A 12,916-nucleotide genomic window follows, 5' to 3' on the forward strand; every position below is an offset into this window, starting at 1 on the left:
AGTTCCAGGCGAACTGGAGAGACCTCCGGGAACTGATGCAGAGCGAAAGGAGCAGAGCCAGAAGAACATTGTACACAGAGACTGATATACTATGGTAAAATAGAATGTAATGGACTTCTGTACCAGCAACAATGCAATGACCCAGGACAGCTCTGAGGGATTTATGGTAAAGAAAACTACCCACATTCAGAGGAAGGACTGCAGGAGAGGAAACACATAAGAAAAGCAACTGCTTGAATGTATGGGTCGGGGTGGACATGATTGGAGATGTGGACTCGAAATTACCATACCAATGCAACCACCAACAATTGGAAATAGGTCTTGATCAAGGACACATGACAAAACCAGTGGAAATGTGCATCGGCCATGGGTGGGGGGAATGCGGGGGGTGAAGGGGAAAGAAGGAGCATGAATCATGTAACCATGTTAAAAATGATTATTAATAAATGTTTAAAAAAAATAAAAAGGGTGGTAGGAGAAGAGCTTGGAAATAAGAAATAATGAAAGAAAACCCAAATTAACATAACAAGTGTAAAGGCCCAATTACCCAAGAACCCTTCTTTGTTGCCAACTTCAATTTTGAGTATTTTAAAAAAAAAAAATTTCTCATGGTAAAGAGCATTGTACCAAATATAAAAAAAAAAATTAAGAAACACTGCCCAAATTCACAGAGTTATTAAATACCAAAGGTGGGATTAGAAACCAGGGCTTGCTGACCCAAGCGCAGCACTATGCCATACAACCTCTGAGATTAAAAAAAAAAAAAAAAGGATGCTGAGGAGTTGATGGGGATATAATTGGGGATGTAGTCTCTAAGCCAGGGGTCGGCAACCTTTTTGGCCGTGAGAGCCATAAACGCGACATTTTTAAAAATGTAATTTTGTGAGAGCCGTACAGTGCTCACAGTGTGAGCTCCTGTAACAGCGCCTGAAAAAAAATGGACTTTATGGCTCCTGCAGAAAGAGCCAGATATGGCTCGAGAGCCATACGTTGCTAACCCCTGCTCTAAGTGATCACCCTAATGCAAATATTAATAATATGGAAATGACACATGTAAAACCCGTGGAATTGTGCATTGGCTATGGGAGGGGGTGTGGGAGAAGGAGAGGGAAAGAACATGAATCATGTAATGATGGAAAAATATTCTGAATTAATTAATTAAAATTTTCAGATAAAAAATGCTGAGTATGAGTGAGAGAACAATACATTTGTGAGTATTCATGAAATTTTTATAGCAATATACTGAACCCTGTTATGCAAATTATTTATTACTGTGTATAAACTTTTTTAATACACAGGAAAAGTTGGATCATTCAATTCTTAATGCATCTTGGGCAATTATAACATTTACAGTTGCCAAGGCATATCACTACATATTCCAGGCAGGATTCCTGGAACCTGAAATGACTGCATGACTGATGATACATATGTTCCTGCTATGAATCCTTTTGCTCCATTTAATAAATAATTTTCTTGAATCTCCCATGGTATTACAGTGACTTCTTTCACTCAAATCTCAAGATTTGGCAAGATTTCACACCAGGGAAGAGTTAAGTGTGGTGAAGAATTTCTTTCTCTAAGACTAGAGAAAAATATGAAAAGATAGGATTATAGAACCTTAAGGATTGGAAGAAACTTCAGTGTCATTTAGTGGTAACCTATCCTTGAGAAAAAAAATCTTCTCTATCAATGTCATCTTGCTTTCAGGGATGAGAAGGAGCTCACTGTTTAAGTGAGCCCATTATTCAGAGACAGCTTTAAATGTCAGAAAGTATGGCATGCATAAATCTACCCTCTCTGAACTTGCCTACTACTGGTAGTTTTGTCAGTTAGGGGTGAAAGTAGGAATGGGGATATGTTAGAATGAGGAGAGGCAGGGACAGAAGCACAAGAGGAAGCTTATATCAAGTGGTCTGTTTTCTATAAAGTTTGAAATGACTCTACAAAGGGGATGAGAGTTGGAGTGAGGGAAAAAATCACTATGGGAAATATCTTAGGGATGAATAGGGACTAAAAAGCAGCAGCAGAGGCAGGGTTGAAATTGGACAAACCATTTAAAAGTAATATAGATTCAGAAATTAGCAAATTACATGCAGGGAATAGTAACTGGAGCGACTGGGCTAAAAGAATGTAAGTGGAATGAGAATAGGGAAAGAAAGTCTTAAGAGAAGTATAAAGGAATTTGGTTTGGGTAGACAGAGAAGCTAAAGACTTATGTATGTATATATATGAGCACATGTATGGTTCTTGAAAGAATATAGTGCCATTTTCTGTCTGTGCCTTTGATCAGAGAATTATAGATGGAGATCTGGGAAGGGATATTCGAGGCCATTTAGTCCAATTCTCTCATTTTACAGAGAAGGAAAACTGGTCCAGAGTTTTCTCAGTATATACCATAGTTCCTAGCACATGATTTGAGAGACTGGCTTGAAGGAGAGCTATTAATAATTATTCTTCTAAATTATTCTGCCGAGTTTTTTCTTTTAAATAATATCTTATATTTTCTTTCAATTACATGTATAAACAAATTTAACCTTTGTTTTTACTTTTTAATTTTGGGTCAAATTTTCCTCTCTCTCATTTTTCCTCCCGCTTCCTTGAAGTGGCAAGCAACCTGATACAGATTTTACAGTGTACCTGATATATTTTTTACATATCTAAATTACTTAGTTTTCAAAGCCTTCCTTAAGCTTTTCAACTTTATTTCCTATTATTCTCCTATAAATATTTTGCCTCACAAAGTCAAAAAATGTTATAACACGAAGGAACCTCAGAGACTACCTAGTTCAAATTCCTCATAATATAAAGGAAGAAACAAACACTAAAAAGGTAAGTTATTTCTTTCTAAAGTCAGAAAGTGTTTCTGGAAAATATATCAAACACATATTCACAGACATACATATAAATGTACATATAAAAATCTAAAGAAACTAAGTACAACTTTTTTTTTTTAAACCTTTACCTTTGGTCTTGGAGTCAATACTGTGTATTGGCTCCAAGGCAGAAGAGTGGTAAGGGTAGGCAATAGGGGCCAATTGACTTGCCCAGGATCACAAGGCTGGGAATTATCTGAGGACAGATTTGAACCTAGGACCTCCCAGTCTCTAGGCCTGGCTCTTAATCCACTGAGCTACCCAGCTGCCCCCCTAAGTATAACTTTTAAAGATTCTTCTCACAAATTTTAAGATTACTTTTCTTAAAAAGTCTACTGTTATATGACCATAAGTACTTAAAATAATTTCAAATTCTGTTATAATAGCCTGAAATTCTTTGCAAATAATTTAGTATATTTGTACTTCATTAAGATAAACCTTATTTTTCAAGTCAAATGGAGTTAAAAATTAGCATTAAAATGTTACCTGGTAAATAATATCATTCACCACATTTTAACAATTCTTTCATGTAAAATAACTGAAAATATCTCTTTTAAAAGTATATTCTTTCTAGAAGAGAAGATCCATAAATGAATTATTTTAAAGGACTTTCAGTTTGGACATCTACATGCACTGAATTTGAAACAGAATTATTACAATTTTAAAATTGCACAAGTAAGAATTACAAGCATATCCCACATCCTATGGTCATAGATAAAATGTTTCAACAATATTGTCATTAACAGATCATAACAAGCTTTCCTGGAATGTTTTTAGCTAAGTGCCCATTTATAACATAGTTGCTATGGCACTAACTGATCCCTCTATCCTCCCTCCCATACACATTGCTTTGCCTAATGGTAAGTTTTCAATGAAACAATTAATGCTCTAAGGCAGGGTATTCTTCCATCTGTGATCCATTGTGAATTAATTCAAATACAAATCAGGAATTGTGTCATCACAATGCTTTAGAAAGAGTGCTGCATTTGTAGATTACTATTTACTCCTTGAGTAACCTTGGACAAGTCACTCACTACACTTATTACTGTATACAGGGTCTAATTCCTGCTACAATAATTGACCCCATCTTGCTGGCTTTTTTAGAAAAATCTTTCTCCTACCTTAATTATCTTGTCATATCTGGGTGTCATTGTGTGTCCTCCTATTTCTGTTCCCTCAATTTATCCCTAATTGCTTGGTTGAAAGCAGGAAGAATTGTTCCACCTTTCCTAGGGTGGCAGGGTTCTTGGATTCTGTAATAGATGTTATTTTTGGGTGCAGGCCTTCCTTCTCAAACATTTTGTTCAGATACTGAGGGTTTCTGAGGCTATATTTGCTTGACTGATTCTATTCTGGTTAAAGTTAGACATAAAACTTTTCTGATCAAAGGCCTTTCTGAAGAATTTCCAGGGGATCTGGCTTGGGCTATTCTTTCCCTCAATTCAAATGTTCAATTGACTTCTTTCCTCTAATTTTTTAGCAGCAACTAGATGTCATACTGGATTGAGTGCTCAACTTGGACTTAGGAAGACCTGAATTCAAATCCTGCCTTAGATGTGTAATAATTGTGTGACACTGAACAAGTTTCATTTTGCCTCTCCCTATCTGAGTTTTCTCATTGGTAAAATGGAAATAATAACAGGATCTAATCTAATATAGTTGTTGTGAAGATCAAATGAGAAAATGTATACAAAGAGCTTTGCAAACCTTAAATCCTTATGTAAACATTAGCTAATAAGTTTAGCAAGCAGTGCCTTCTTTTATGGTTAAAGTACTTAATAAGTTTGTTCTAAAAGATTTGGAGGATGAGAAGAGAGAACAGAAAAAGAGGGAGGGAAAACACAACAGAGAAGAATAAAATGATTTATATAATCTCATGTGGCAATAGATGAGTTTTTCAGAAAAGAAACCTTTTTATAAACAGCAAAGATCTATATGCATTTATATAAATATTATTCAATTACTTAAAAAGGCCACCTGGTATAGTAGAAAAACCATGGAACTGGAGCCAGAACATCTGGGTTGGAATCTTAACTCTGTTCCAAACCTTTTCTTCAATAGTTATTATAAGCTTGCATGAGAGATGAAACATTTCTAATATGGAAGAATCTTAACTCAGGTGATTCCAAGAAAGGGGAGAAGATGTTAGGTAATTGCCAGATACATCATTAAACCTTTCTTTTCTTGATGTTGCCTGTCTAAATTCTAGCTTATATAGCATAGAATAATAGATATAGAATTGGAAAGGACCTTAGAAGTTGCCTAGTTCATCCCCATCTCCTACATTGTATAGATGAAGAAAATGAGTCCCAGAGACACTAAGTGACTTGCCAAAGAACATGGAGATTGTAAGTGGCAAAGCTGGAATTTGGACAACTGACAATATTCAGATCAACTTCACCATGTTCTTGCTTTCCTTAAACCCAGTCTTGTTCTTTTTCTAAACAAATAAATAGGAATATCAGCATTTCTAGTGGGCATTTTAGATGTGAATATTAATATAAAAATTTTAAAATAAATTCACTGGATTAATAAAATTTTGAAACTTAAAAGAACCCCAAACCGTAGATTTTTATTTCATTAGTATCTCTGCCTTTGGGTTATGATCTAAATACTTATTTGGGGGTCATCATGTGGCCTATATAGGCTTTCTGAGTTCATTATCACAATCAAATCACCCTAAAATTGTCAGATCTTAAGGAAAAAAGGAGCAGTTAATTTCTTAAGGATTTCCATTAATTATTATAAGGAATTATTATTTATATTAATATTATAATGGAATTATAAGGAATTCCATTAATTAAAAACAAATACAGCACATAATATGGACTTTAAGAAGCAACCTAGATTAGTGAATAGAGGGGTAGACCTTGAAGTTAAAAGGATTTGAGTTTAAATCCTTCATGACCCATATTGTCTATTTTTTTTTTAATGCTTTCCTTCTGTCTTAGAGTTAATACTGACTATTCATTCCAAGGCAGAAGAGCAGTAAGGACTAGGCAATTGGAGTTAACTGACTGGCTTGAGGGAAACAAATAAGATGGGTTTGGGATTCCTTACTTCCTTTAAGATTCAGCTCAAGCACTGACTTCTACAACGAATCTTTCCTGATTTCTTGGTTACTAGTATCCTCTCTCCTAAAACTACTTGTGTATTTATTCTGTATGTACTTACATTGTCTTGTCTGATAGACTGTAAAGCAGGGGATATTTTAGTATCATCTTCTATTCTGAGTATCTAACATGGTGCATGGCAGATAACAGATGCTTTAAAAAAGCATTTGCTTTTTGATTGATTCTTTCTTATGATCTGCTCTGGATACCATCATATAAATGGATCAGATCATTCTGACTATAGCCTTCCTTCCTTGTTTCTTCCTCCCCATTCTGTCTTTTTTTAAATCTCTCACTTTCCTTTGAGCAATGTAAATGCACCAATAATAAAGGAATACTTTATGTACTTGTGAGACTCTTTTCCAAATACTTCTAGGTCCTAAAAACTAATTGTAATGACATAAATTGGTGTTTTATAGATCTATAAAATTTGAGGACTAGAATTGACCATTGATTGGTCATAAAATCCAGTGCTCTCATTTTACTTGCTATATGCTGAAATATATATCTTGGGCTGCTTTGATTTCAACTTAATTTTCTGAGTTTGGGGTCAAAGTTGAGTCATCTAAGTACTGAACTATGGCATTCTGTTCCTATCAATAATGTTTCTGCATTATACCCCTTTTTATATGAAGATCCAATTAGATCTGGTTTCTCCAAGGAACTTGAGTTTCCCTTTAGGTAAAAATGAGGTAACTTAGAGGATTTCTGACTGAAAAGATATATAGCTGAACATATATGATAATCATAAGGAAAGTTCTATTCTTGACCATAGTCACTTCCAGGGTTCATGGAAATAACAGAACTCCACAAGCACTTATCACATAGTAGGCATTTTGCTAGGTGATAGAGATACATGGACAAAAACTAAAAAGTCAGGTTTGAATTAAGTTCATTTTAGATGCCCTAAAAAGTCACTTACTGCCAATGGATAAGTCAAGGGATATGAACTAAGAGTTCTCCACAGAAGAATTTTAGATTATTTAATAATCAAATGAAAAATTGTTCCATATCATCATTAACATGAGAAATTCAACTCAAAGCAAATCTTTTGTTTGTTTTTTTTTTTTTTTGTTTTTTTTTTCATACAAGCAAACTGGCAATCCTGGAATGCTTGTGGAAAGGCAGGTGTAAGGTTGAGGCTCCATTGATTCTTATCCTCTTAAAAATATTTACCTATTATTTTGGCAACTATGAAGGGATGACAAGCACCCTTAATCTTCTGATGATCTCCTTTACCTTCTGCTTTCTCTAAACTATCCCTCAGCCAGCTGTTAGTAGCATCTATAGCTGTTGATCTTTCTGGGAAGAAAGATAAGTCCTAAACTTTAAAAATAAATAGGCAACCAAACATGATACTGAGCAGCATAACCCAAACTGGGAAAATGCTGTTTTTTATATATATCTAAAATGGCTCATAATCCCAGAGAACATTTCATAGTGGCTCTATATAGCACTGTTCCTGGGTGTTCTGATTGGATGCCTTACTGTTAGCTTGAGTAATCCTGAGATTCATTTCCCTATATACCCTAGCCATTTTGGCCTGCCCAGTCTCTGCAACACATTCACAATTCGTCCACACTATGCTCAGTGTGGGTATGGGGAATCCCAGAAGTGTGACCAAAGGAATTGAAATGGATGATGATACTAGGGAGGGGAAAGAACCTTAAAGAGTATGGAAGTGAATTTTTTTAGCCTATTCAGACTCCATTGTTTTACTGATATTAACTGTTCCAGTTTGTTCCCCTCCAAATAGTTTAGAAGTCTCTGTAACATAGCTATCAGAATTGGAAAAAAAAGGACTCTTTGTTAAGTTTACATATTGATCTAATCTAATATATTCTGTTACACTATGCCACTTTAAGTTACTGTGTTTTGGCTATTAGCTATATGTTATATTACACTGTTTTTATTTGCACCATCTTACTATCTTTTTTTGTATCTCCCTAAATGACTGGACTGGAGAAAATATCATTGTAAAAGCCCATAGTCTAGTTGCACAAATCCTTTTCCATGGCAAAACCATAGGTCCTTATGGATGCTGAATTTATCACCAGATCCATCAAAGTCACATATTGCCTAAACAGCCTTTGTTAATTGTCACATAGATGATGGATGGACTCCATCAAACTGCTTACAACCTTAGGAAGATTTAATGACCTAAAATTTTAAATTGATTTTAAGGGGTCTTTAGAAATAATATCTAGATATCCAGTAGCACTACTATCTCTGACTGATCATTTGTTTACCTTTGAGTTGTTTTTAACAAGAGGTAAAGGGTCCATTTAGTAGCTGAAATGAAGTGCTGTAGCACTATTATATTCCCCACCTCTACATTTATAAAAATGTAATGGATGAGACACCTGCAGTGATTTTTCACTAGTGTAGTCCTCACCTCCACATTGCAATGAATGGGACATATAAAGAGATGCCTTTTAAGGCTGGTACAGTCTCATGCCAGAGGAGGGAGGCTTCCCAAGGGGTTTTGTTTACCCTGTGATGGATTATAATCTCATATGGAAAGTGGAAAGGTTTCCTTAGGGGTTGTGGTACCCCTGAATGGTCCCCGAGAGGGAGCATTTCACATGAAGCCTAGTAGCTTCTGGATGGTTTTTATATTTGTAATTCTTCAGTTTACTCTACCCTTCCACCAAAATGATCTAGATTCTTGGTGACATTTTAGATCCAAAAAAGCTTTCATTAGCAGTGCTGAGGTTTGTGGGTTTTTTTCTAGGCTCTCCTGCCAAATTTTTGAATGATGGCAGTAATAGACTTTGTTTGAAATATCTCAGCCAAGGTTGACAGATTGGCTAGATCTAGAGAACTTGTGACAAGTATCCATGAGCTTCAGTGACTATAGAAACTCATGTGAATCCTAATGATAGTGGCTATTGTCATTAAATATGCTCTTATGATTTGGGGGGGGGGGTTGGTAGTTCTTGAGAGTGCACTAGCTACCATACTACTGTTTTTTTATAAAGCTGTTTTCTTAGTGAAAATTAATGTATCCTGAATTCATCTGGGTGTTGGTCAACACCTTCCTCAGGGGGGATTGTATAATTCTCATAAAACCCAATATTTAAAAAAAATTTGTGAGAAAACATTTCAGGAAAAGAAGCTTGATGACTCCTTGAATGAAGAAAATGAACTATTCAGAGAAAGTACCATGAAGAAACCTCCACGGCATCAAGAAGATCCAGAATAAACTTTGAAAGGGTATAACTGATTGACTTGAAGGGAGTTGAACACATTATTCTGCATGTAAACTCTTATGCCAAAAGGGACTGCTACCTAATTGTTTTTTTGTCAATGTGCCTAGCAAACATTGGTTTTGATCTCTCTCTTCTGTTTTCCTCTTATCTCTAACTATTGTAGGTTCCTCCTAGAAAAGTGCAATATTGTAAGCAACTATAGCTAGAAGCTCTTTAGAAGTATAAACTGGTTATATTAAATGATTCATTGGGGAGACTGTTCTCCAAAAGAATTACGGGGGGGGGGGGGGATTGTAAAGTGTGAATCAGACTTCTTTGTCTAGCATCAGCAACTTTAAATTGATCAACCAAAACTGAAAACACCCCTACTTAACAATTTGTAAGCCATCAAGTAAGAGAATTGACAAGTCACTTACTTGGAGAAGTAAGAGAATTCACAAGTCACTTATTTGGAGAACTCCACCCTTTTAAATTGTGAATCCCATGATAAAAAGTTGACACCTTCAGAGGTCTATGATAAGAGTTGACACCTTCAGAAGATGAGAGGTGTGGATCCCAGAGACACTGCCCCCTGGGCAGTGCTAGCCAATTTGGAAGCTGTGATTGGCCCCAGGGAAGAGGGGAAGGGGCAAGAAAGGACTATAAAAGTCCTGAACTTCTTTGGCGCATTGTCTTTGGTAGTAGACTTCAACTGGTGACCTGCCTCTTGGAGGTAATTTGGGACTTGGACTGCCTCTTGGGTGAGTGAGTAGCTGGCCTTCCTTTCCTGGTGTTTGGAGAGAGATTAGTTTTGAAGGTCTTCCCTTCTTGGGGGAGGCCATGTGGGTGAAACTCTGGGTTCCTCCAGTCCAGGGTTAACAAGCCCTTCCAGGCTGAGCTGAGCACTGGAGCAATATTTAGTGTGATAGCCTAGACGTCTTTTCTACCCTCTTTTTGTATTTCTCTACTTTCACTCTTTCCATCCTTTTGTAAATAAAAGATATTAAAAGTCATTTTGACTTGGGCTATAATATTTTTGAATTGGTGCTCAGACATTTAATCAACCCTTAAATTTAATTCCTTACATTTTGTAGGAACAGATCTTGATAGTATAGGATCTGCATACCTCCTTGTATCAAAGCCTTTATATGAGAGTTTTGTTACCACTCTATGAATTCCATAATAAAAAAGTACATAAAAGAAAGTACTCTTTCCTCAACTTCCCTTCAAGGTACTTATCTCTATGTCAACACTATAATATAATCTGTTTTGTTACCCAAGTATTCCCAATAAATAGAATTTTTTTCATTCAAAAAGAGGATTAACTAGAAACAGATAAAAGTGTTAAGAATTTTCCTAACTGAGGGTCTGGAGCAATTGTGATTGAACTTAAAACTTTCTGTCTTAAAAAAAAAAAACACCATAGCAGGCAGCTGGGTAGCTCGGTGGATTGAGAGTCAGGCCTAGAGACTTGGGAGGTCCTAGGTTCAAATCTGACCTCAGATACTTCCTAGTTGTGTGACCCTGGCCAAGTCATTTAACCCTGTATTGTATAGTCCTTACTGCTCTTCTGTATTGGAGCCAATATATAGTATTGAGTCTATGATGAAAGATAAGGGTTATAAAAAATAAATAAAATAAAATAAATGCTGTAAAACTGAAAAAAGAGGAACCATAAGGGTCTTAAGGGCCATTATATCACCAAGTAAGCTTAAATAAGCTGGTTATTTTATTTTATTTTATTTTTAAACCCTTACCTTCCATCTTGGAGTCAATACTGTGTATTGGCTCCAAGGCAGAAGAGTGGTAAGGGTAGGCAATAGGGGTCAAGTGACTTGCCCAGGGTCACACAGCTGGGAAGTGTCTGAGGACAGTTTTGAACCTAGGACCTCCTGTCTCTAGGCCTGACTCTCAATCCACTGAGCTACCCAGCTGCCCCCAAGATGGTTATTTTAATAAGAATATTATATAAGTATACTAATATACTGTTGGCATAGCTATGAAATAGTTTAATCACTGTGGGAAACAATTTGAAATTTTGATAAGAAATTAACTACAATGCCCAGGAATTTTAATGTTTGGCATAAACCAAAAGGAGATCAAAGATAGAAAGAAAGATCCTACACATACCAAAATATTCAAAGGAAAATCTTCTTTTAGTAACAAAGAACTGAAAACAAGGCATAAGACCATCCATTTGGAAATGGCCAAACAAGTCACTATACATAAACACAATAGAATACTTATGTGCCATAAAAAATGATGTACACAGATTTTGAAAAACATGGAAAGACATGTATAAACTGACAGTGAAAGAAGCAGAACAACCAGAAAAACAATGCACACAATATAAATGGAAAGAACAGAACACTGTTGTAATTATAATTATAATGACCAAGTTTGGCCATGAGGAAATCCCTTCTTTGCATAGCTTGAGGGTTACAGCTGTGGAACACTGCATATATTATCAGAGGCCTAGTCAGTTAATAAATATTATTAAGTACCTATTATGTGCCAGACACTGTGCAAAGTGCTGGGGATACAAAGAAAGGTAATAATCCATGTCCTCAAGGACCTCGCAATATAATGGGGAGACAATGTGCAAAATACTATGTTCTCAATACATGATAAATGTATCAACACAGAGAGGGTAGTAACATTAAGGGGAATCAAATAAGGCTTCCTGTAGAAAGTTGGATTTTTGCTGAGACTTGATATATTGGTTAGCTTTGCTCAAATGACTTTCCTTCTTTTAAAAAAATGCTATAAGTAATCATTCTGGATAGCATTCTGGATAGTTCTAAGTTTCTAATCAGAAGTATTATTAAAAACAAAATATAACAATTAAAAAACCTCTTTATTTTCTGTCTTACAATCAATACAAAGTATTGGTTCCAAGGCAGAAGAGTGTTAAGAACTTGGCAACAGGGGTTAAGTGACTTGCCCAAGGTCACACAGCTAGGAATTGTCTGGGTTCAGATTTGAACCCAAGACCTCCCATCTCTAGACATGGCTTTCAATACACTGAGCCAACTAGTTGCCTCCCTCCCCATTTTTTCTTTTAAAGAAAGAAAGGTCTGTTAATGAGAACGACCTATGGGGGATATCGAATTCTAGAAAGCAAGAATGGCCTCTACTTAATCAGTAGGTCCTTTGGTTCACTACATTCAGATGCAAGTTTGATTAGCTAGCATACGAGCTCTAAGCAAAAATACTGTTAAAAACAAAATAATAACAAATTAAACAAAAAATAAAAATAACAAATTTAAAAAAACCTTACCTTCTGTCTTAGAATCAATACTGTGTACTGGTTCCAAGGCAGAAGAGTGGTAAAAGGTAGGCAATGGAGAAGCAATGTGAATTGTAAGAATTATTACATTCTGACAGGAGCCAAACTAAGCAAGACTGAACCTGGTGATTAATTTTATGTGTACTGGAATAGAAGTGGGAAATAGGAACTGAAAAAGAATGAGGATCTAGAAGTTAGGAAATCTGCTATATGAGATTTCTCCCAGATATACCAAAGCCCCTAACTTCATATTTTCTCAAAACATTATGCTTAGAATACCAAAATGTTACAGAATCATAGTTAGAAGGGATCACAGGATCATTTATGTATCTAGAGCTAGAAGGATCCTCAGACACCATCTAGTCCAACTATATTGTACTGCTATATTATATTCAATAAAAGGTCATCTAATCTTTGCATAAAGACCTTGAAATGGAACTTAGTAACTCC

General features: G+C 35.7%; 1 protein-coding gene across 1 annotated transcript in view; it reads right to left on the minus strand.

The window, feature by feature from the left end:
* The window catches only part of SLC44A1 (solute carrier family 44 member 1), a 226,144-nt gene that overhangs the window by 92,028 nt on the left and 121,200 nt on the right, over positions 1-12,916 (minus strand). The gene's annotated exons all lie outside the window — the stretch shown is intronic.

Source organism: Gracilinanus agilis, chromosome 1 (assembly GCF_016433145.1).
Source record: "Gracilinanus agilis isolate LMUSP501 chromosome 1, AgileGrace, whole genome shotgun sequence".
In the NCBI taxonomy this organism is placed as follows: Eukaryota; Metazoa; Chordata; class Mammalia; order Didelphimorphia; family Didelphidae; genus Gracilinanus; species Gracilinanus agilis.